We start from the raw sequence: 22,164 nt of genomic DNA, 5'->3' as shown, positions 1-22,164 counted from the left end.
TTAAACTAATTTAGAAGTATATTCCTAAAAAAAAAAAATTTAGAAGTATAAGCTCCTTCAAATAGTTTGTCAAAATAAGTTTCTAAAGAGTTTATAAGCTGTAAAAATAAACTCTAAGAGCTTATAAGCTTTCCAAAAAATAAGTTCATCCACTCCAATTTATTTTCTCATTATTTTATAAGTTACACTCATTTTACAAAAATAAATTAACTATGATTTTTTTTTCATTATATATTATTCTAATTTTATCGCTTTTCGATTTTCTCTCTCTAATTAAAAATTCTCTCTCTAGTTTATAAACTCAATTATTCAAACACTTTAACAACTTATGAGCTCTTAAAAAATTACTAAGTGGCTCAAAACTTTTCGCCACGAGAATTAAGGAGATGTAAATTTGTTAAAAGTGGTAGGGTGCACACTTTTCTGAAGATTAAAATTTTCTATTTATAGAAATAGGCCATTTGTAGTAGGATGACCTAAAATGAAATACATGTCACTTTTAGTGGGCGAAGGGAGTACATCTTATAAACTCTTTTTTTTTTTTTAGAATTACAAGAGGTATCTATAATTAAATAAGTCATCCGCACGCAGGATGGATCCCTACACCACCTCTACACCATACCTTTACACCGGATAAAGGTGTGAAAATAACTGCATGTAAGTGTACATATGTTGACCTAGTGGTAGAAGATTAATGCCCAAGGCATGAGGTTTTTGATTCGAGTCCTCCGTCGCGCGGTCTTTGAATTTCTTTATTTACTTCAGTAATTTATCAAAAAAATTAGTTGTATGTAGGTGGGATTATTGCCCACATAAAAGTGAAAAAACTAATCATACGCAGACAAAGTTGAACCAAAGACCTCTCACAAAGGAAAAACTCTTGAAATATCTTATAAGCTTATAAGCTCTTTAAACTAAACTTGCCCAAACACCCTATAAATCACCCACCATAATTGATCCATTTCGTAATTTCACTTCAAAAAGTGGCAATTAAATACAGTCTATAATTTTTTTGGCAACTGAAACTCAGTTGTCGTTTCCGACGATTTTCACTTAAAAAGGTTGAATATCATTTCAAAGTTTACAACGCGTAGTGTTGTACCAGCTATTTTCACTTAAAATTTTGACTTTCAATAGATAGGTCTCCAATCATCATCATCATCCTACCATCATGGAGGTCGAACATGCTAGAAAGCTTGCGATATTGCTGTGACATGAACAATTGTTCTCGTCATCTTATTCGGTAAAAAATTCATCGTTGCTCAATCAAAATTGACGACTTATACAACAAATATTTCCACTTTCAAAAACATCAAAAACCTATAAATTAACTGCATAAATCACATTGTATCTTGATAAATATTTCTAGAAATACTTCTATTTGTCGAGCTCAACTTACATGTTGAAAATCTCTTTAGTTAATTGCTTTTTGCCTTCGTTTCGACCATCAAACTACTCTATAGAAGTATTTTTAGAATTTTTATTTATCAAAATAGAATGTGATTCATGCAATTAATTATAGGTTTTGATGTTGCTGTGAATGAACAATTATTCTTGTCATCTTATCTGGTGAAATTCTTCATCATTGCTCAATCAAAATTGACAAATTATACAACAAAATTGTAACACCCCGTATTTAGTTACCTTACAATAGTATCGAAATACTACCGAGAGTTAAGGACTAACATACTAAAGTCGAGAGGAAGTTATCGATGGATGGTAATATGAGTGAAATAGAGATGTTATTTGTTTTCGAGTTGAGACGAAGTGCGAGAGATAGAGTCGAGGTAGTGATTGAGAATTTCTATAGAGAGGATTAATCTAGAGTGACGATTAGAGTAATGACGAGTGATGATCTGTTTTTAATGTGATAACTTTGTGAGTTATTTATTTGACGATTATGTGATTTATATGATACGTGCGCACTTATATTATTTGAGTCGTATAATTTTCGAAAATGGCATACATGATTTTATTTTACCACCACACACTCCTACTCTCACACCATTATTTTTAATCCTTTTCCCACATGTGGAAATAGGCGGATTAGACTTGTTGATTAGGGGGAGACAAAATACTATTTGAGCATTTAATGCTTCTTATCTTAGAGAATAAGAATCTTGTTAAAACCGAAGCGTCTCTCTCTCTCTCCGTCATTTCTCATCATTTTCGGCCTTTCAACTTCCTCTCTCTCCCTCAAGACATTTTCTCTCTCCTCCATTGGAGACTAAGCTCGAAGCTTCACCAGTCATAACTGAGATAGAATACTCCGCTAAATCTAGCCTTAAACACTTTCTACGCTTGATTCAAGAAGTTTAGTGGAGTCTATAACCCGAAGAATCAAGAGAAGACGCCCTTTTTCTTGAAACTCTTTGAGTAAGTGTTCTGATCTTTTGAGTCTAGACTTGCTGTGAGAAGAATGTGGTGATATGTGTGTGTAATAAGATGTTTCAAGCATGAGAAACTTCCCCTTCTCCTTTCTTCTTCATTTTCGAAAAACTTGGGTTCGTGCCCTGTAAAAACCCTTCTTTTCTTAAATGGAGATGAGAAATGTGTTATATGTGATGTTTTGAAGTGATTAACGTGTATTTTACAAAACCGAGTCTTGAGATATGAGTTTTTACAAAAATTAGTTGAGATAAGATTTTGGGAAAGATCTGTAAAGTGATGTCTTGCAAGATGTTTTGATGTTGAGTAAGAACTTGTGATAGGATTAACGTGTTTTTGATGATTTTAGAGTTTGTAGAGTTCGTGAGTGAGTTATGATGATGTATGATAAGTTTTGATGTTTTTGAGTGTTTGATGATGTTTGAGAATGAAAAAGTTGATGAGTTTTCGAGTTGCTCTTGACTACACCGTTCTGTCTTGAGTCTTGCTCTACTCGGAACCGAGAAGTCATTCCTCGGGCATGCCAGAGAAATCGTTTCCCCGCTGGCACGCCAGAGAATTCATTTCCCCGCTGCCCTGTCAGCGAGTTCGATTCCTCTGATTTGGATTCCTCTGAGTTCGATTCCTCTGAATTCGATTCCTCCGAGTTCGATTCCTCTGAGTTCGATTCCTCTGACGATCGATTCCTCTGACGATCGATTCCTCTGATGTCTGATTCTTCTAATGATCGAGTCCTCTGATGTTTGATTCCTCTGACGTTCGCCATTCCTCTGGCGACAGAGAGTTCGCCATTTCTCTGGCATTTCTCCGCTGCTCTGCCAGAGAATTCATGATTCCGCTGCCCGGGCAAGTTGATTCCTCTTCTCCGCTGTTCTTCCGAGCTATTCCGCTCCGCTCTACTGAGTTTTCCCACTCCGACCACCGAGCATTCTCTTACTCTGGTCTCCGAGTCAAACTTATGTTTTCTTACTTGTGATATGCTTTTAAGTGAGTTGTATGCTTAAGTGTTTATGCATGCTTATGTGCTTGATTGCTCTTAATCTAGCCTTTTAAGCGTTAAGTCGAGAATAAGATTAGAGTTTTTATCATAGAGTCGAGTGATTAGACGGAGATAAGCTGAGAATGATTATGATGAGTGTTATTATAAGATTAAGGTTAAGCTTTTTGTGAGGAAGTTTCTAACTAATTCCTCACTTGTCACATGCACTACTCCGACGTTACAACTACAGAGACCAGTCGAGGGCGTAAGTGAAGATCTTCCCGAGTACCGCCTACAGTAAGCCGAGCACTACAGGTGGGCAGTATGTTGAGAATATGTCGAGTATGAAATTATACCGAGTTTTCTGAAATGATTTATTGATGTTATGAACTTATCAAATGTTGAGTTAAAATGATGTTTATGAACTGTTTGACTTGCCAATATTTCTGATGATGAACTTGTGTGTTACCCTCTACTGATGAGACGAATTCGGATCCTGCCACAAGCGGGGTTGTGTACACAGAAGTGACTGTGAGCCGTCTTCGGGTCGGCCGGTCACGGTGCTTGAGAAGGAGGCCTACTTCTCGGTACCTTGATGATGATAAGTTGTAGATGCGGTACATGCATGTTGATTATTTGTCTGCAGACACTTCCTTGTGATGTTTGATTATGAAAACTGCATACACAGCTTCTTTGACGTTAACTTAATTTCTGTGTATTGCTGATGTTATGGCAAGCTTCAAACATATAGCTCTAAGAGCACTTTTCTTGTCTTTCGGCGCCTGCCCACAGAGTATTATGTACTCACGCCCTACATATATTTCTAAATGTGCAGGATAAGCATGGTCGGAGGATGGCATGGTGTTGGCGGGGACCGTTGTTTCGAGTGATCACATTTTGATGCCTTTCCGCCTCTATGGCAGCTTGATGTTTTTGAAGTTGTTCATAGCTTACTTAAGAAATATACTCTCGGCTATATGTCTCCATACATATAGTTCGATCAACTTTTGTTGTGTAACTCTGTATATATTAGAATCCTTGTACATAGTTGAATTACGACCTTTTGTTTATGTTAACACAAAACTCCGATGCTTGACTTTTATAGAAATGCCGATGTTTATAATCTAGAAGAATGTTAAAGTTATTACGAGTTGTTTACGCTTCCGCACAAAAACGAGATTAGTTTTTCAGCCTTTGTTTTCTTTTTTCATTTAGTCGTATCAATACCCGGTCTACGCTATCAATGGCTAGGCGGCAGGCTGCGACAAAAATATTCCCACTTTCAAAACCATCAAAACCTACAAATTAATTGTACAAATCGCATTCTATTTTGATTTAAAAATAAAAAATAAATAAAAAATCTAAAATTACTTCTATATGTCGAACTCAACTTGCATGTTGAAAATCTCCTTAGTTAATTTCCTTTTGCCGTCGTTTCGATCATCAAACTACTCTATATTATTAAGTTGACATTTCTTCTCAAAGAATCGTTGAAAACAAGAATGTGAAACCCACAACACCAAAGTTCGTGGTTGGTGAAAATAGTGACCAAGTCTTGTTAGAGTCAATGTTGATTCCGACAATGTTGGGTAATGTTGATAACATTCGTGTTTTCAATGTTGGGTGGAATGTTGATAACATTCTTGGTGTCAACATTTCTGGGTTTCAACCAACATTCTGGAGTCTGCCTTGACTCCATACTTTGACTCTCCATTGGTAATTGTATATATTTAATCTTTACATTCCTTTCACGTTTTCTTATTCTTTGATTGTGAAATAACAGTTTTATGCTTGTTGACCACGTTTCTAATAAGTGGATAGGCGGTTATGCATGGTTCAAAGTAGTGGGCAGGTTGTTGCTATTTTTCAGGAACCATGATCTCGTAACCAACATTCCAAGGCTGGTCGACTAGCAGTTTTTGAAGACATATTGCAGCAGTTATATGAAGGTTGGTTCTGGAAGTGGGAAGTGTATGAAACCAACCACGACATGAAGGCCTATAAATGCAACAAGAAGCTTCAATCATCCTCACGTTTTGGAAGTGCAAAATCAGCGACTTAACATTCACTCACAGCCAACTCGTCATTTTCCTGCTGCAAACGTGACACCGGTTCTTCAAGGATTGCTTTGACGAAGTAGACTTAGGTAGCCAATCTGTAAAGTCTATCTTTGTATCGACAGGACGTCGAGAGCAAGATTTGAAGTGCAAGGCCATTGGAGCGTAGCAGATTATTTGCTTTGTTCGATTAACTTTTGTTATTCGGCTGTTGTATATATTTAATCTTTACCTTCGTTTCACGTTTTCTTATTCTTTGGTTGTGAAATAATAGTTTTATGCTTGTTGACCACGTTTCTAATAAGTGGATAGGCAGTTATGCATGGTTCAAAGTAGTGGGCAGGTTGTTGCTATTTTTCAAGAACCATGATCTCGTAACCAACATTCCAAGGCTGGTCGACTAGCAATTTTTGAATACGGATTGCAGCAGTTATAGGAAGGTTCTGGAAGTGGGAAGTGGATGAAACCAACCACGACATGAAGGCCTATAAATGCAGCAAGAAGCTTCTTATGAGGAGTAATATATGCAGAGCAGATGAATGGACTTGGACAGAGGCATCGCTCGGATCAGAGGAACGGGATCAGTCAGAGGAATGGGCTCCGTCAGAGGAACGGGCTCGGTCAGAGGAATCACTGAAGTCAGAGGGATGACTTACCCACAAGATAGTTAACGACAAAAATGACCACTTCACCCGGGAAGCGCCAGAGCAGAGGAATCACTCGTTCGCAGAGGAATCCAAAGCTCTGCGATACATATGCTTCTTTGTCGCTGAGCAGAGGAACGAGCGAAGGAAGGCAAAATTACCATCGCACCCTTTACCACGCGTGGAACGTGACCCCAAGGATGAAATTACTATTTTACTCCTCGAATGTACTCTATAAATACCCCATGCACTCCTGCTATGTATTCCTACGTGTTCTCTAGCAATACAACAACAAATTTACTTCTCTCTCAGCAATTCAATTCTACTCTCTCAGTTTCCACGATCAACACTAGGTAAAACTCATAATCATCCTCACATTTTGGAAGTGCAAAATCAGCGACTTAACATTCACTCACAGCCAACTCGTCATTTTCCTGCTGCAAACGTGACACCGGTTCTTCAAGGATTGCTTTGACGAAGTAGACTTAGGCAGCCAATCTGTAAAGTCTATCTTTGTATCGACGGGACGTCGAGAGAAAGATTTGAAGTGCAAGGCCATTGGAGTGTAGCAGATTGTTTGCTTTGTTCGATTAACTTTTGTTATTCGACTATTTTAGGTTCTGTGTTGTATCAACATCGTAGTACAGAAAGTAGATAGGTTGGTTTATCTTAGGCAGGAAATCTGTAAAGATAGATCTCCAAGTGATCCAAATCTGTACTTTGTATTGTTGTGTCAACATAGTGAATTTAGCCTTGAGGCACTCACGGGTTATTTATGATCCGTGAAAAGGTATTCCCGTGTGTTATATATTCTTTTCCGCTGCATGTTGGTTACAATGTTATTAACATTCTGTTGATAACATTCCTTCCAACATTACTCTTTACATTACACAGTTTTACTTTGTTGGTAATTTGAGGCACTAAACTATTTCAATTGGCATCAATAGCAGGTTCTTGACGTACTAAGAATCGATTCATGTGTGCAATCAATGGATTTGTCAAGTGTGTCGTGATGAAGCCCAGAGCAGAGCTTCGGATACTGCCCAGAGCAGAGCTCCGAATGCAGTGCAGAGTAGAGATCTGGTGCATGTTCCCATTGGTCCGGTGACGAGAGCTAGATCCAAGACGTTCAAGGCTAACTTAATGGCTTTAGTGGAAGAGATCTGCAAGCAAGAGCTGAGAAAGCCGATTGGAGACAGGCTGCCAGAACAGAGTACAAGTGTGGTAAACCTTGTAACTTACAGAGCAGACCTGCAGAGCAGAACAGACCTGTAGAGCAGAGCAAACCTGCAGAGCAGAGCAGACCCGCAGAACAGAGCAGACCTGCAGAGCAGAGCAAACATGCAGAGCAGAATCGACTTGCCGGGTTAGAGAAGAGCTGAACTTCAGAGCTGGCTCTAGTCAGAGCAGAGCTGAGCTTCAGAGTTGACTCTAGTTCAGAGCAGAGCTAAGTTTTCAGAGCTGGAGTTTTCAGAACTGACTTTTTCAGAGCTGACTTTTCAGAGCTGGAGTTTTCAGAGCTGGAGTTTTCAGAGTTGGAGCTTTCAGAGCTGGTGCTCCAGAGCTGGTGTATTCCAGAGCTGGCGTATTCCAGACTTGACGAGTACAGAGCTGACTTTCTCGCTAGTTTGTTTAAACGTGCTGATCAAGTTTAGTTGTTCCTTGTTTTAAGTTTCCTTTGTTTTCACGCTATTTCCTTCATTAGATTAGGGTTTAGTATGCCTATATATATGGCTGATTATTGTTGGACGAAAGTTAGCTAATTTTTGATATATGATATTGTGAGTTATTCTCCCTCAAGTTTCTCGAATTCTTCTTGATTGTTCCAAAACAAGAATTCAATTATCGACGTAACGATGAGTTTACCATCCCTCGTCGCGTGTCATTCAACGTCCCCGAGTTGCTGCATCAATCATACGTTGGGGTTTAGGGATCCGTTCTCTAGATAACTTCGTAGATTAGGTCAGGGGTTTTGGGATAATTCCATACTTTATCTTATTTCAATTCTCGTTGTTCAGTCTTCCGCGTGTGTTCTCTATCCAGTCCGGCGAAGATCTTGTTATTACCGGCGAGGATCACATCAGTTGGTATCAATATCCAGGTTTCGTAAGGGTTGCACTTTCTAGGGTTTTTGTTCTCCATAATTTTTCGATCCATAACCCATATTTACACCATTCACGTCTATCTCATTTTCCATCACTCCATACTACATTGTCGCAGCCCGTTTCCCAATGCTAGTAATAGCGGGGTACGAGTATCGATACGACTATTTTTAAAAGAATAGAAGATAAGACGTATAAGTCAAACAGCAAGCGGAAGCTCGCATCAAAGGTGTTAAGAAAATCATCACACATGAACCCAAGGGTAAAATCGTCAACATCGTCATAACTTTTTAATTATCAGGAATTTCCCGAACAAAAACAAAACGGGTATAGCTCATTTTTCATCAGGAAGCATAAAATGCAGAGTATCGCAGCAAAAGGCGAACCGATTATATGTATGGAGACACATAACCGTGAGTATATTGCTTGATTCAAGAAAAACATTGTAACATTTTACTAAGGTTTTATCAACATCCGAAGGAAAACAAAACTCATCATCCTTAAGACTCTAACATCGAAGGAAAACAATCAAGGAAAACTTCATCAGTGAAACCATCCCCACCAGCACCAGTCCAATCTCGCTCCGTTGCTTAGCCTGCACATTTAGAAATATATGCAGGGCGTGAGTAATAATACTCAGTGGGAAAACGCCGAAAAAACATCAAAGGCGCTCTTAGAGCTATATGTTTGAAGCTTGCCACAACATCAGCAATACACATAAATAAGTTATCGTCAAAGAATCTGTGCATGCAGTTTTCATAATCATAACATCATAAAGAAACGACTGCAGTCAAAATATTCATTATGTATGTACCACGTCTACAACATCATCATTATTATCGATACTGAGAAGTAGGCCTCCCCCTCAAGTACCGTGACTGGCCGACCCGAAGACGGCTCACAGTCACATCTGTGCACAAATCCCGCTTGTGGCAGGACCGAATTCGTCTCATCAGTAGAGGGTGACATACAAACTTAACATAAAAAATTGGCAAGTCAAACAGTTCATAAACATCATTTATCTCAAAACATCAAAACATCTTATAATATCATCATCATTTAAACAGTTTAGAAAAGCTCTTAAACTGAATACTCAAAATAATGCCCACCTGGAGTCCTTCGCTTAAGCTCGGATAGGAACAGGGGACTTACTTTTTCGTCTTGCTCGGGTCTTCATAAATCATCAACATCATCACGAAGGTTCATGTGATAAAACAACCTTAGTTAGTACTCAATACTGAAATCCAATCTCGTCTCAACAATAACTTCTCACTCAACGTCTATTTACTCAGTAAAACTAAATCCCTAGGCATACTCGACTTCTAAGGATTCCCACGTCTTACTCTCGACTTAACTCTCAACTCGGACCATACTCATAGCAGTCAAGCACATAAGTATGCACAATCACATAAGCATGCAACTTCACATATAAACATGTCACAAACAATCAATCATAAGTTTGACTCGGAGACCAGAGCAGAGAAATGCTCGGCGGTCAAGGTGGAAAAGCTCAGCAGAACGGAGCTGAGTAGCTCAGCAGTACTGCGGAAAATACTCGCCAGGGCAGAGGAATCAACTTGCCAAGGCAGCGAAATCATGAACTCTCTGTCGCCAGAGGAATGGTGAACGTCAGAGGAAACAAACATCAGAGGACTCGATCGTCAGAGGATTCGTCGTCAGAGGAATCGATCGTCAGAGGAATCGATCGTCAGAGGAATCGATTTTAGAGGAATCGAACTCAGAGGAATCGATTTCAGAGGAATCGATTTCAGAGGAATCGAACTCGCTGGCAGGGCAGCGGGGAAATGAACACTCTGGCATGCCTGCGGGGAAACGATTTCTCTGGCATGCCAGCGGGGAAACGATTTCTCTGGCATGCCCGCGGGGAAACGATTTCTCTGGCATGCCAGCGGGGAAAAGAACTCTCGGCTGAGTAGAGCAAGGCTCAAAACAGAACGACGCAATCAAGAGCAACTCGAAATACTCATCAACTTTTTCATTCCCAGAAATCATCAAACACTCTCAAACATCAAAAATACTCACACTCTACATCATGACCAGCTCAAAACTCATTTTAAACACTAATTCATCAACATCACGTTAATCCTTTCATATATTCATGCTCATCATCAAATCGTCATTCAAGACATAACCTCAGATTTTTCCCAAACTCTTACATCAAACTGTTTTTTTTTTTTTTTTTAAAAAAAAACTCATATCTCAAGACTCAGTTTTGCAAAATACACCTTAATCACTTCAAATCATCACATAAAACGTATTTCTTACCCCAATTTTAGAAAAGAACCAGAAAGGTTTTTAAAGGTACCCTAATTTTCGAAAATGACGAAAAAGGTGGAGGGGGAGTTTCTCATGCTTCAATCATCCTTCTATGCACATATTTCACATAATAAAGTCTAGATCCCAAAGGATTCAAACACTTACTCAGGTAGTTTCGAGAAAAAGGGAATTTTCTTTCTATTCTTCGAGCATCAAACTCCACTAATCTTCTTGAATCAAGTGTAGAAAGTGTTTAGGGCTAGATTTAGTGGAGTATTTCATCGTAGATACGTGTTTAGAATATTGAGCTTAGTCTCCAATGGAGGAGAGAAGGAATGGCGTGAGGGGGAGAGAAGAAGTTGAAGGCCAAAAATGATGAGAATGACGGAGAGAGAGAGGGATGCTTCGGTTTTATCAAGATTCTTATTCCTTAAGATAAGAAACATTAAATGCTTGAATAGTGCCTTGTCTCCCCCTTAGCAGCAAGTCTCATTGCCAACAATTATCCCCATGTGGGAATAAGAGAATAAAATAAATCGGTGGTGAGTGTAGGAATGTGTGCGGCAGTATTTTAAAATCATGTATGCTAATTTTCAAAAATCACACTGACTCAAAAATAAGTACACACGTAAATAAATCACATAACGTCGAACAAATAACTCACAGAGTTATCACATTCACGGATCATCACTCATCATCACTCTAACTTAATCCTCTTTATAGTGATTCACAATCACTACCTCGACTCTATCTCTCGTCTTTCATCTCAACATCAAAATCAATTTACCATCTTCGTCTCAACTCGCACATCACTCTCAATTCTATCAACATCTCTAACTCAACTCGTTTCTCAAATCTCATCATTCTAACTCCATCAGGAGTTTGTCCACTCATAACTCATAATCTTCACATCTCGACATCTCAGTATTCTCAATAGTGTTACAACACTATCTCTCAACATAAGGAAAAGTACGGGGTGTTACATCCTACCCCCCTTAAAAGAAATTTCGTCCCGAAATTTGAGTTATTCACGTCGGGATAAAGCTCTGGGTACTTCTCTTTCATCTTCTCTTCGAGCTCTGGGGAAATACACTCCCGCAGATTTCAAGTAACCCATCAAGTGTGATTATTAAGTTCTTCTACACTTCCACGCTTCGCTTTTTAGCCATCTAGAATTTTGTGCTTTGCAGTTACTTCGTAACTGCCGCTTTAAACATCTGCTCACCACCATCTTCTCTTCAAATTCCCCAGTCTTCATTTTGAATGTTGACTCTCATTCCGACCGTGATGTCTTCATTGGATTTTCACCAAATGAATTGACTTGTTCCTCAATTGCTGAATCTTCCGGTCCAGTATAGCATCAAGTCTCTCTCTTCGTAGCTCAAAACTGGTACCAGGGACACTTCTTTTAAAGGATGATGTGTTTTGGATCAAACACATACTTTCTCAGTTGAGAAACATGGAAAACGTCTTGGACGTTCGCGAAGCTCGGAGGCAACGCTAGTTTATAGGCTACTTGGCCTACTTCTTCTAATACATCATAAGGTCTTATATACCTCGGTTTGAGTCTTTCCTTAATTCGAAAATAACTCGTTCCCTGAAATAGGGAAAACTTACATAAACATAAACATCATTTCTAACGTCCAAAGAATCTATCGGTGATTACTCAACTATCGGATTTCCTCTCTCGATTGTTGCTAATCGATGTCATAACCCTTTGTACTTACATCATCTTCATTCATAATACTTCAGCAGTTTTCTCTCGAGTTCTGTCCGCAGTGTCAGCGGAGAAAATGGTGATTTCCCTGCCAGAGCAGAGGAATCGCTAGTCAGAGCAGCGAAATCAAGAATCCAGAGGAATCGAATGCCAACACAGCGTAGTGAATCGCCAGAGGAATGGCTTCCGCTCTGGCGCAGATCTCTCACTTCGTCAAAACTTATGTATACATCTCAGCGCTCTCATCCCATCAAAAGTATAACTCAAATGCTCAATATCTCTATTTATCATCATAACTCCATCTCATCTCAATTACAATCTCATATCTCAGTACCGTAGTACTCTCTGTAGTATTTTGATACTACCACTACTCATAAAAGTACGGGTTCGCTTTTGATTTGACTCTTCAATTTTCTTATCAGGCACCCTCAGCCTCTTTCCTCAAACAAAACGGCATCATCTGCCGCCTCTTGGTAATTCTCTACACTCTCGGTTCGAATCTACATTCGCCACTTTTCCATCTTCTCATCATTCTCTGCCAGAGCAGAGGAATCGTGATTTCTCTGTCAGAGCAGGGGAATCGGTGCCAGCTCTGTCCAAAGAAAGACCGTTCAACACATAACTCTCTTGGCAGAGCAGAGCTTCTCGGTCGTAAGTCTGGTGTACGACTCAGTGCATAAATTACTATTTCTGTCATTTGTGGGGTATTTCTTCCTCCAAATTCATCTTCCCAAATTTCTTGATTAGGTTCACTTCTTGAGTAAGGAGAAATCCCAACTCTCCCTGGTTCTCTCTGCTTAACGCGTCATCTACAACGTTAGCCTCTCCAGGGTGATGATTCATTTCACAATCATAATCCTTCACTAACTCTAATCGTCTTCTTTGTTGCTCAAAGAAAAATTTGAGACTTTCATGATCGGTATACTTCTCACATCGTACTCCATAGGTGCCTCCAGATCTCAAAGCATGCACTACGGCTGCTACTTCTAAATCATGCATTAGATAATTTATCTCATATGGTATCCACTTGCTTTGACTTCTCTCTCTCTAAAGTTAGTTCCTCATCAGAGCAGAGGAATCGGCTCCAGTGCAGAGGAATGCTTTCAGTTCTATCGTCAGTGCAGAGCAGAGCTCAACTTCAGCTCTGCTTCCAGAGCTGAGCTCGGCTACAAATCATCGGAAGATAAGATATCTTTTCCCTCTTGCTTCAGCACGCAACCTAGACCATCTTTCAATGCATCGATGCAATTCGCATACGAAGTCTCTTCTTCAGCTCTTGAAAACTTCGTTACATTCGTTCGTTTGACGAACTTGACTTCTTTCTTTAGTAGGTGCATCAATGGTTTAGCGATTTTCGAAAAGCCCTACATAAAACATCGATAATACTCTGCTAATCCCAGAAAACTTAGAATCTCGTGCAGTGTAGTTGGCAATCTCCACTCCTGTATCGCTTGGACTTTCACTAGGTCCACTTCAATTCCTCTTGTAAAAACAAAATAGCTAAGAAAATTGATTTCTTTAAGCCAGAACTCGCATTTGCTAAACTTCGCATAAAACTTCTCAACTCACAGTCTCTCTAACACGATCATCACATACTCTTCGTGTTCTCGTTTACTCTTCGAGTAAAATCAGGATATCGTCCATAAAGACTAACACGAACTTGCCTAAATATTCGTGAAAAATGCGATTCATGAGGTCCATGAACAAGGTCAGGACATCCATCAATCTAAAAGGCATTACTATAAACTCATAGCGTCTATATCTCGTTCGAAATGCCGTCTTCGGAATATCTTCCGATCGTATCTTCAGCTGATGGTACCTCATTCTCAATCCAAAATTTGAAAGAGTACTCACTCTTCGTAATTGATCAAACAGATCATCGATCCGGGGTAACGGATACTTATTCCTTATCATCACTTCATTCAACTCTCGAAAATCGGTACCCAACCTCAAGCTTCCATCCTCCTCTTTAACGAAAGAACTGGTGCTTCCCTACGGGGAAACACTAGGTCATAAGAAACCCATCTCTAGAAGTTCTTGTAGTTGCCGTTTTAACTCTTGCAACTCTGTGGGGCCATTCTGTATGGTGCTTTTGACGTCGGTGACGCGCCAGGCTCTACATCAATCGTAACCCAAACTGTCGGTTTGGGGTAATCCCGGTAAAGTCTTAGGGAAAACATCTTTACACTCTCGCCCGACTGGCATCATCAACCTCTGCTTTGGATTTGTCTCTCTGGCTCAAATATACAACGTACACAGTTGTATCATTTCTCTGCAAGAACTTTCTTGCTTGGAGTGCCGAGATAATTAGCTTCTTCTTTCATTGCATCTTCACATGGTTTTTCTCTAACCAGTCTGTAACACCCCAAATTCCATAAATTTTACTATTTAAAAATTTTAGAGAACAAAAGATAGTAAAATAATAATTTCTTGATTTGTAAAGAAAATTTAAACTAATTTCAAAACCAACTTGCCAAAACTGAAGTAGTATCATAAAAAAATAAAAATAAAAACTGATAAACTAAGACTTAACAAGTTCAACTAAAATGTTCAATGTGAAACTCTATCCCTAGTCATCCTCCACTTCCATGGCCACCTCGACTCAGGAACTGCAAAACTGAAAAAATAAGGGGTGAGCATATTGAAAAATATACTCAGTGAGGAACCATGCACATATTCACATACGCTTAAACATGCAAATAATTCACATTGTCATACACATATACTTAATTCTGAGTGTTTCTGAATTTATAATCATGTACTTGAACATGATATTATGAATTTCTGATCATGTACTTGAACATGATATTCTGAGTTTCTGATCATGTACTTGAACATGATATTCTGAATTTCTGATCATGTACTTGAACATGATATTCTGCGTTCTGATCATGTACTTGAACATGATATTCTGCGTTTCTGATCATGTACTTGAACATGATATTCTGCGTTCTGATCATGTACTTGAACATGATATTATGAATTTCTGATCATGTACTTGAACATGATATTCTGAGTTTCTGATCATGTACTTGAACATGATATTCTGAATTTCTGATCATGTACTTGAACATGATATTCTGCGTTCTGATCATGTACTTGAACATGATATTCTGCGTTTCTGATCATGTACTTGAACATGATATTCTGCGTTCTGATCATGTACTTGAACATGATATTCTGCGTTTCTGATCATGTACTTGAACATGATATTCTGCGTTCTGATCATGTACTTGAACATGATATTCTGCGTTTCTAATCATGTACTTGAACATGATATTCTGAACATGTATTTCTACATGGCTGAGCAAGTATAATCAAACATGAACTAAGAGCATATAAAAACATACATGAATATAACTACAAGCATATAATCCCTCACCTTAATGTCGTAGACAATAAAAGCAACAAAATCTGGAATGGAAAATCTTAAATGCACCGCACCTAATCACATAAAAATTCAAACAATAGAAAAAAATAAGGGCCTAAGTAATGGACTAAGAATAATCTATAATTAAAAAAAATTATTCTTGTAAGGTTATTACTATTATAGGCCTAATTAAATAATAAAAGTTCTTATCTTATAAATATTAATTTAATATAACTAAGTTCGAGTTAATAATCTAAGCCCAGGTAATAGCTAATTATTAGCCAACTAATATAATAACTATGAAATTAACCCATCCAAACTAAACTTATTTAAAAATTTTGATACCTTAATCATCGAATTAATAAATCTTTGCAGACTACCACTAGTTAACATCATTCTTAATCAAAATTATAATTAATAACAAACTACAAGAATAAAGGCACTAACTAGACTTAATAATAAAATTAAGCTAAGTTGACTTTTTATATGAAAAATCATTACAACAAAAATAGGTTATAAGAAAACCAATTGTGCGAAAAGTATTTTACTAAAACAGGTATTCCAAGACAAAACTAATAATTTGGAACCTATATAAAATATTTGTAAAAAAAGGTGTTCTGATGCAGCATGAGCAGTTTCGATTTTTGGCTAAGTGAGAAAGAGGGTGATCCTAAATAAATATATTCTATTACTAATCTATGTTCAAGGCATACTGGCTAGATCAGACTAAACAAAATTTCACGAAAACTGTGCGTAGAAATAAAGGAAGAAAAAAATAGCATACCGATTTTGCTCGCTTAGGGTCTGCGCGTATGTATCTCTTTTAGGGTTTGAAAATTGATCTCATATTTATACTAGTCTTCAAAGAGTTCTAGTTCTAATAGGAAACAAAATAATACTAATAATAATAATAATACTAATACTAATAATAATAATAATAATAATAATAATAATAATAATAATAATAATATTAGTCTAGGTAAAATTAATGGTGCATATCTATATGTATCATGTAATTATTGTTAAAAAAAAATAAGCTATACAAAAAAAATACTATTAATTAAACTTATAAAATAAATCTAAATTATCGGGATGTTATAACCTACCACACTTAAAATAATTTCGTCCTCGAAATTTCTTGTCATGCTTCTTGAATTTCATAACCATATATGTTCTATCGTGAGTGAACTTACTAACACACTAACTTTTGTTCTATGGCAACAAAACTTGTTATACCTCTTTAAGCATAAACTTACTTGTACATAAAAGCATCATAAAAGAAAATATCATATAACTCATCATAACTGCCATATACTAGAACGATTAAAGCACATACCTTGGAGTCGATGCAGCACATGAGTTTCGAATGACTAGGCTTATTTAACCTTTTAAGCTTACTTAAACCTTTTTAAAAGCAAAACATTTTTTTTAAAGCACGAGTCTACAGGAACGTAGACCCGCTCTGATACCACTATGTAACACCCCAAATTCCATAAATTTTACTATTTAAAAATTTTAGAGAACAAAAGATAGTAAAATAATAATTTCTTGATTTGTAAAGAAAATTTAAACTAATTTCAAAACCAACTTGCCAAAACTGAAGTAGTATCATAAAAAAATAAAAACTGATAAACTAAGACTTAACAAGTTCAACTAAAATGTTCAATGTAAAACTCTATCCCTAGTCATCCTCCACTTCCATGGCCACCTCGACTCAGGAACTGCAAAACTGAAAAAAATAAGGGGTGAGCATATTGAAAAATATACTCAGTGAGGAACCATGCACATATTCACATACGCTTAAACATGCAAATAATTCACATTGTCATACACATATACTTAATTCTGAGTGTTTCTGAATTTATAATCATGTACTTGAACATGATATTATGAATTTCTGATCATGTACTTGAACATGATATTCTGAGTTTCTGATCATGTACTTGAACATGATATTCTGAATTTCTGATCATGTACTTGAACATGATATTCTGCGTTCTGATCATGTACTTGAACATGATATTCTGCGTTTCTGATCATGTACTTGAACATGATATTCTGCGTTCTGATCATGTACTTGAACATGATATTATGAATTTCTGATCATGTACTTGAACATGATATTCTGAGTTTCTGATCATGTACTTGAACATGATATTCTGAATTTCTGATCATGTACTTGAACATGATATTCTGCGTTCTGATCATGTACTTGAACATGATATTCTGCGTTTATGATCATGTACTTGAACATGATATTCTGCGTTCTGATCATGTACTTGAACATGATATTCTGCGTTTCTGATCATGTACTTGAACATGATATTCTGCGTTCTGATCATGTACTTGAACATGATATTCTGCGTTTCTAATCATGTACTTGAACATGATATTCTGAACATGTATTTCTACATGGCTGAGCAAGTATAATCAAACATGAACTAAGAGCATATAAAAACATACATGAATATAACTACAAGCATATAATCCCTCACCTTAATGTCGTAGACAATAAAAGCAACAAAATCTGGAATGGAAAATCTTAAATGCACCGCACCTAATCACATAAAAATTCAAACAATAGAAAAAAATAAGGGCCTAAGTAATGGACTAAGAATAATCTATAATTAAAAAAAATTATTCTTGTAAGGTTATTACTATTATAGGCCTAATTAAATAATAAAAGTTCTTATCTTATAAATATTAATTTAATATAACTAAGTTCGAGTTAATAATCTAAGCCCAGGTAATAGCTAATTATTAGCCAACTAATATAATAACTATGAAATTAACCCATCCAAACTAAACTTATTTAAAAATTTTGATACCTTAATCATCGAATTAATAAATCTTTGCAGACTACCACTAGTTAACATCATTCTTAATCAAAATTATAATTAATAACAAACTACAAGAATAAAGGCACTAACTAGACTTAATAATAAAATTAAGCTAAGTTGACTTTTTATATGAAAAATCATTACAACAAAAATAGGTTATAAGAAAACCAATTGTGCGAAAAGTATTTTACTAAAACAGGTATTCCAAGACAAAACTAATAATTTGGAACCTATATAAAATATTTGTAAAAAAAGGTGTTCTGATGCAGCATGAGCAGTTTCGATTTTTGGCTAAGTGAGAAAGAGGGTGATCCTAAATAAATATATTCTATTACTAATCTATGTTCAAGGCATACTGGCTAGATCAGACTAAACAAAATTTCACGAAAACTGTGCGTAGAAATAAAGGAAGAAAAAAATAGCATACCGATTTTGCTCGCTTAGGGTCTGCGCGTATGTATCTCTTTTAGGGTTTGAAAATTGATCTCATATTTATACTAGTCTTCAAAGAGTTCTAGTTCTAATAGGAAACAAAATAATACTAATAATAATAATAATACTAATACTAATAATAATAATAATAATAATAATAATAATAATAATAATATTAGTCTAGGTAAAATTAATGGTGCATATCTATATGTATCATGTAATTATTGTTAAAAAAAAATAAGCTATACAAAAAAAATACTATTAATTAAACTTATAAAATAAATCTAAATTATCGGGATGTTATACAGTCCATTCCAAAATTTATATCCAAGTACCATATAGGCATCAATCTCAGGTTTCTCACCTCGAGCTTAATCGATCTCAACTCAAATTCTAAGTTAGGGCACACGGATGAAACCGTAGTGGTTCAGCCTATAGGTGTGATTACTCTTTAGAGGTTGTGGAACAGGCTCTTCGTTCGGCATTGAACAAAATACAATGGGCACATCTTTCAATTCGTCTATCTCTGGAAATTTTCCCTCGATTCTTGTCTGGTGCTTTCTGCTCAAGCGCGAACAGTCTCTGTTGCTGCGGTTGATTCGCCTGCGGGGCTGGCGGTTGCCTTCTTGACTGACGTGGTCGAAAGGCTGGCTGTTGTCGCTGTGGTGGAGGTAGCGTTAGGATTCCTTTCCTTGCTTTATGTTGTGGCCGAACTGATTCGGTTGTCCTCCGTTTCCACTTTGCTGACGATTCGGACACTAGCTCGGGTAGTGCCCGACCCTTCTGCAGGTGTAACTGCTGTTCTATTCCATCTTACATCATTTCAAACATAGCTTATTGCTCTTCGTCAAGGCGACATCCCTCGTGATTCTTAAAGGTTTACTGCTGCTGGGGCAGTTGGGCCAACCTCAGGCCGTTTTTCTCAGTTCGGATATTGCGGTGGCACATTCTGACTCTGCCACGGCTTCTTACGGCCTTGACTTCGGTCGTCTCATTTTCTCTTCCCTTCTTGCCTTCATCCAGAAAAGATGGATTGCACATTTGAGTGCTCTAACTCGTTTGGGGTGCTGAAGCTCAAAACGCGTTCTCTGGCTGCATTGCCAGTTCTATATTCAATGCTCTATTTAGTGCTTCAGTGCACATAATCGCACTCTGACTCGTTAAATCGTCTCGTACCTCTTATCTCAAACCTGCTCTAAACAATCTTGACATCTTCTCGTTCATCTCTTCTTGATATGTGGCATACCGAACTAAGTCGTGAAACTGACGTTCGTAATCAGCTACGGTTTTATTGCCTTATCTCATATCATCAATTCTATTTCTTTCTTCAATCCGTTTCTCTTTCTCGTTAAAAGTATAAGGGAACATATATCAACCTTAGAACAAATTCTCATAACTCACAAGTCATAAGACTCTTACTCAATCATCATACTATTTTCTCAATTCTTATAACTCAACGTCAAAGACAGATTTCATGTCTATCATCGTAACATCAGCTCAAAGCTCTACTCAAGCATAGGGGCTCTCTGGTCATCGTCGTATAGACATATAGGAAAAGTTTTCTCTTTCGAGAACTTTTACTGATCGCGGGGCATAACGGAAATAAAACATTCCGTAATACTATGTCGTTGCTACTTCCATACTGATCGTCATCTCAGTCTGCTATCGTGGGAAAACGTCATCTGTTCTAATCTGTCATCTCGATCTCCTTGAATCTGCTATTGCCTATTCTGGCTTAGCATCACTTCTTCTCATCCTCGAAATGGTTAGCTTCTGCATACTTGGCTAATATAAGAAAATCCATAATCAAATTGTTGTGCTCGTCCTGTAATAAAACATTCTACGTCTACTCCCGTAACTCGTGTTTTCTTCCAAAATTCTCTTCTTATCATGCCATCCTAGTTACCTAGACATTCTTATCTCTCGTCGGATGTGGTAGGGACTAGGATGTGAAAAATGTCTGATCTTGAACAAGACGAGCTCGAGTAATGGAATGATTCCATAATAGCCAGTGCTATCTCAAGGATAATGAAGAAGTTACAATCAAAGGAAGATCAAAAGCTAGAATAGAAACTAGGATCAAAACTGAGATATAATATGATGGGAGTAAATCAATACTGGAAGTAGAAACAATCCACTAAGTGGAGAAGTGAATAAATTGTCCACTGTTAAAGCAAGGGGTAAGGTTTTTCCAACACAAACGGCTCAGGCTCAAACACAGTGGATCTGGAAACATTTCTCAACAGCAAGTAGTTCATCTCATATAGGAGTTCAAATGGATGCAGAAAAGTTTAAAATACGACCAAGCGGGATAGGGACTCAATAAGTCCATTCTCATGATCACTCTAGCGATGATAAACGCAGTCCCGGTAAAAGTACCTCTATTGCGAAGTACAAAAGGTCAAAAGTATCTATGCATCCTATGAGGTCTCCACAATACGTTCGCCCTATTAGGGTCGTGTCTGCAAATCGCGATGAAATCTCTAACTCTTATCGCGTTATCTCTACTATCTCTCTCTCTGCTTCTCTTCTTCATCTTCTTCTTGGTTTATATATCTTCTGTTCCCTCTTCTTCTCGGAGACATACTACAAAGGAGAAGGATTATATAACTATCGACTTCGAACTAGTCATTCGTCAAAATAAAATACTAATCCTCTTCTTTCTCACTTCGCTTCTATACCTCATAAGTGATCTCAAAATTCTCGTCCCCTCTAGTTCTCGTTCGTCATCATTCGGAATTTCTCGTCAGTCTCTATTTCTCATTTATCATCAAACATCTACATCATCATACAAAATTCTCAATCAGTTCTCTATATCTCAACTCAATTCTATATTTCTCCTATAGAATTCTCATGGTTCTCGTCATCTCTATCGTTCATCTAACATCATGCATCAAATCATCAATCTCAAAACTCTAATGTGACACCAAACTCTCTAGTCATCAACGTCATCTCTATATGAAAGGGAAAATTACCCCTCTCTCAAGGTCTTATGTACCAAGGCTCTAACCCAAAATGATGCTCTAACTATACCAGCATCATAGGTACTAAGTGCCTATAAATATATAAATATCAACTATACATCTTCACATATGTACGCGTCTATTAGATACACGTGGTCGCCAGTCATCGTCTCCTGAAATCCTGCTCGTCGCATTATCAACCTCTAAATCCTCACTCGGCTCTAACTCTCGCACTCGTCGATCAGTCGGTAGAAGCCATCGTCGCTCGGCTCATCCTTGACATCGGTGTCCAATCCCAAGGCAATAGATCAGTGCTGGGAGACGGAACAAGTGATAGAAACAGCTGGGGATAGAGGTGCAATCGCAAACGACTCCTCGGAAAGTGGGGGCATAAC

This window comes from Salvia miltiorrhiza, chromosome 7 (genome assembly GCF_028751815.1).
Source record: "Salvia miltiorrhiza cultivar Shanhuang (shh) chromosome 7, IMPLAD_Smil_shh, whole genome shotgun sequence".
NCBI lineage: Eukaryota > Viridiplantae > Streptophyta > Magnoliopsida > Lamiales > Lamiaceae > Salvia > Salvia miltiorrhiza.
This window is presented reverse-complemented; position numbering follows the sequence as displayed.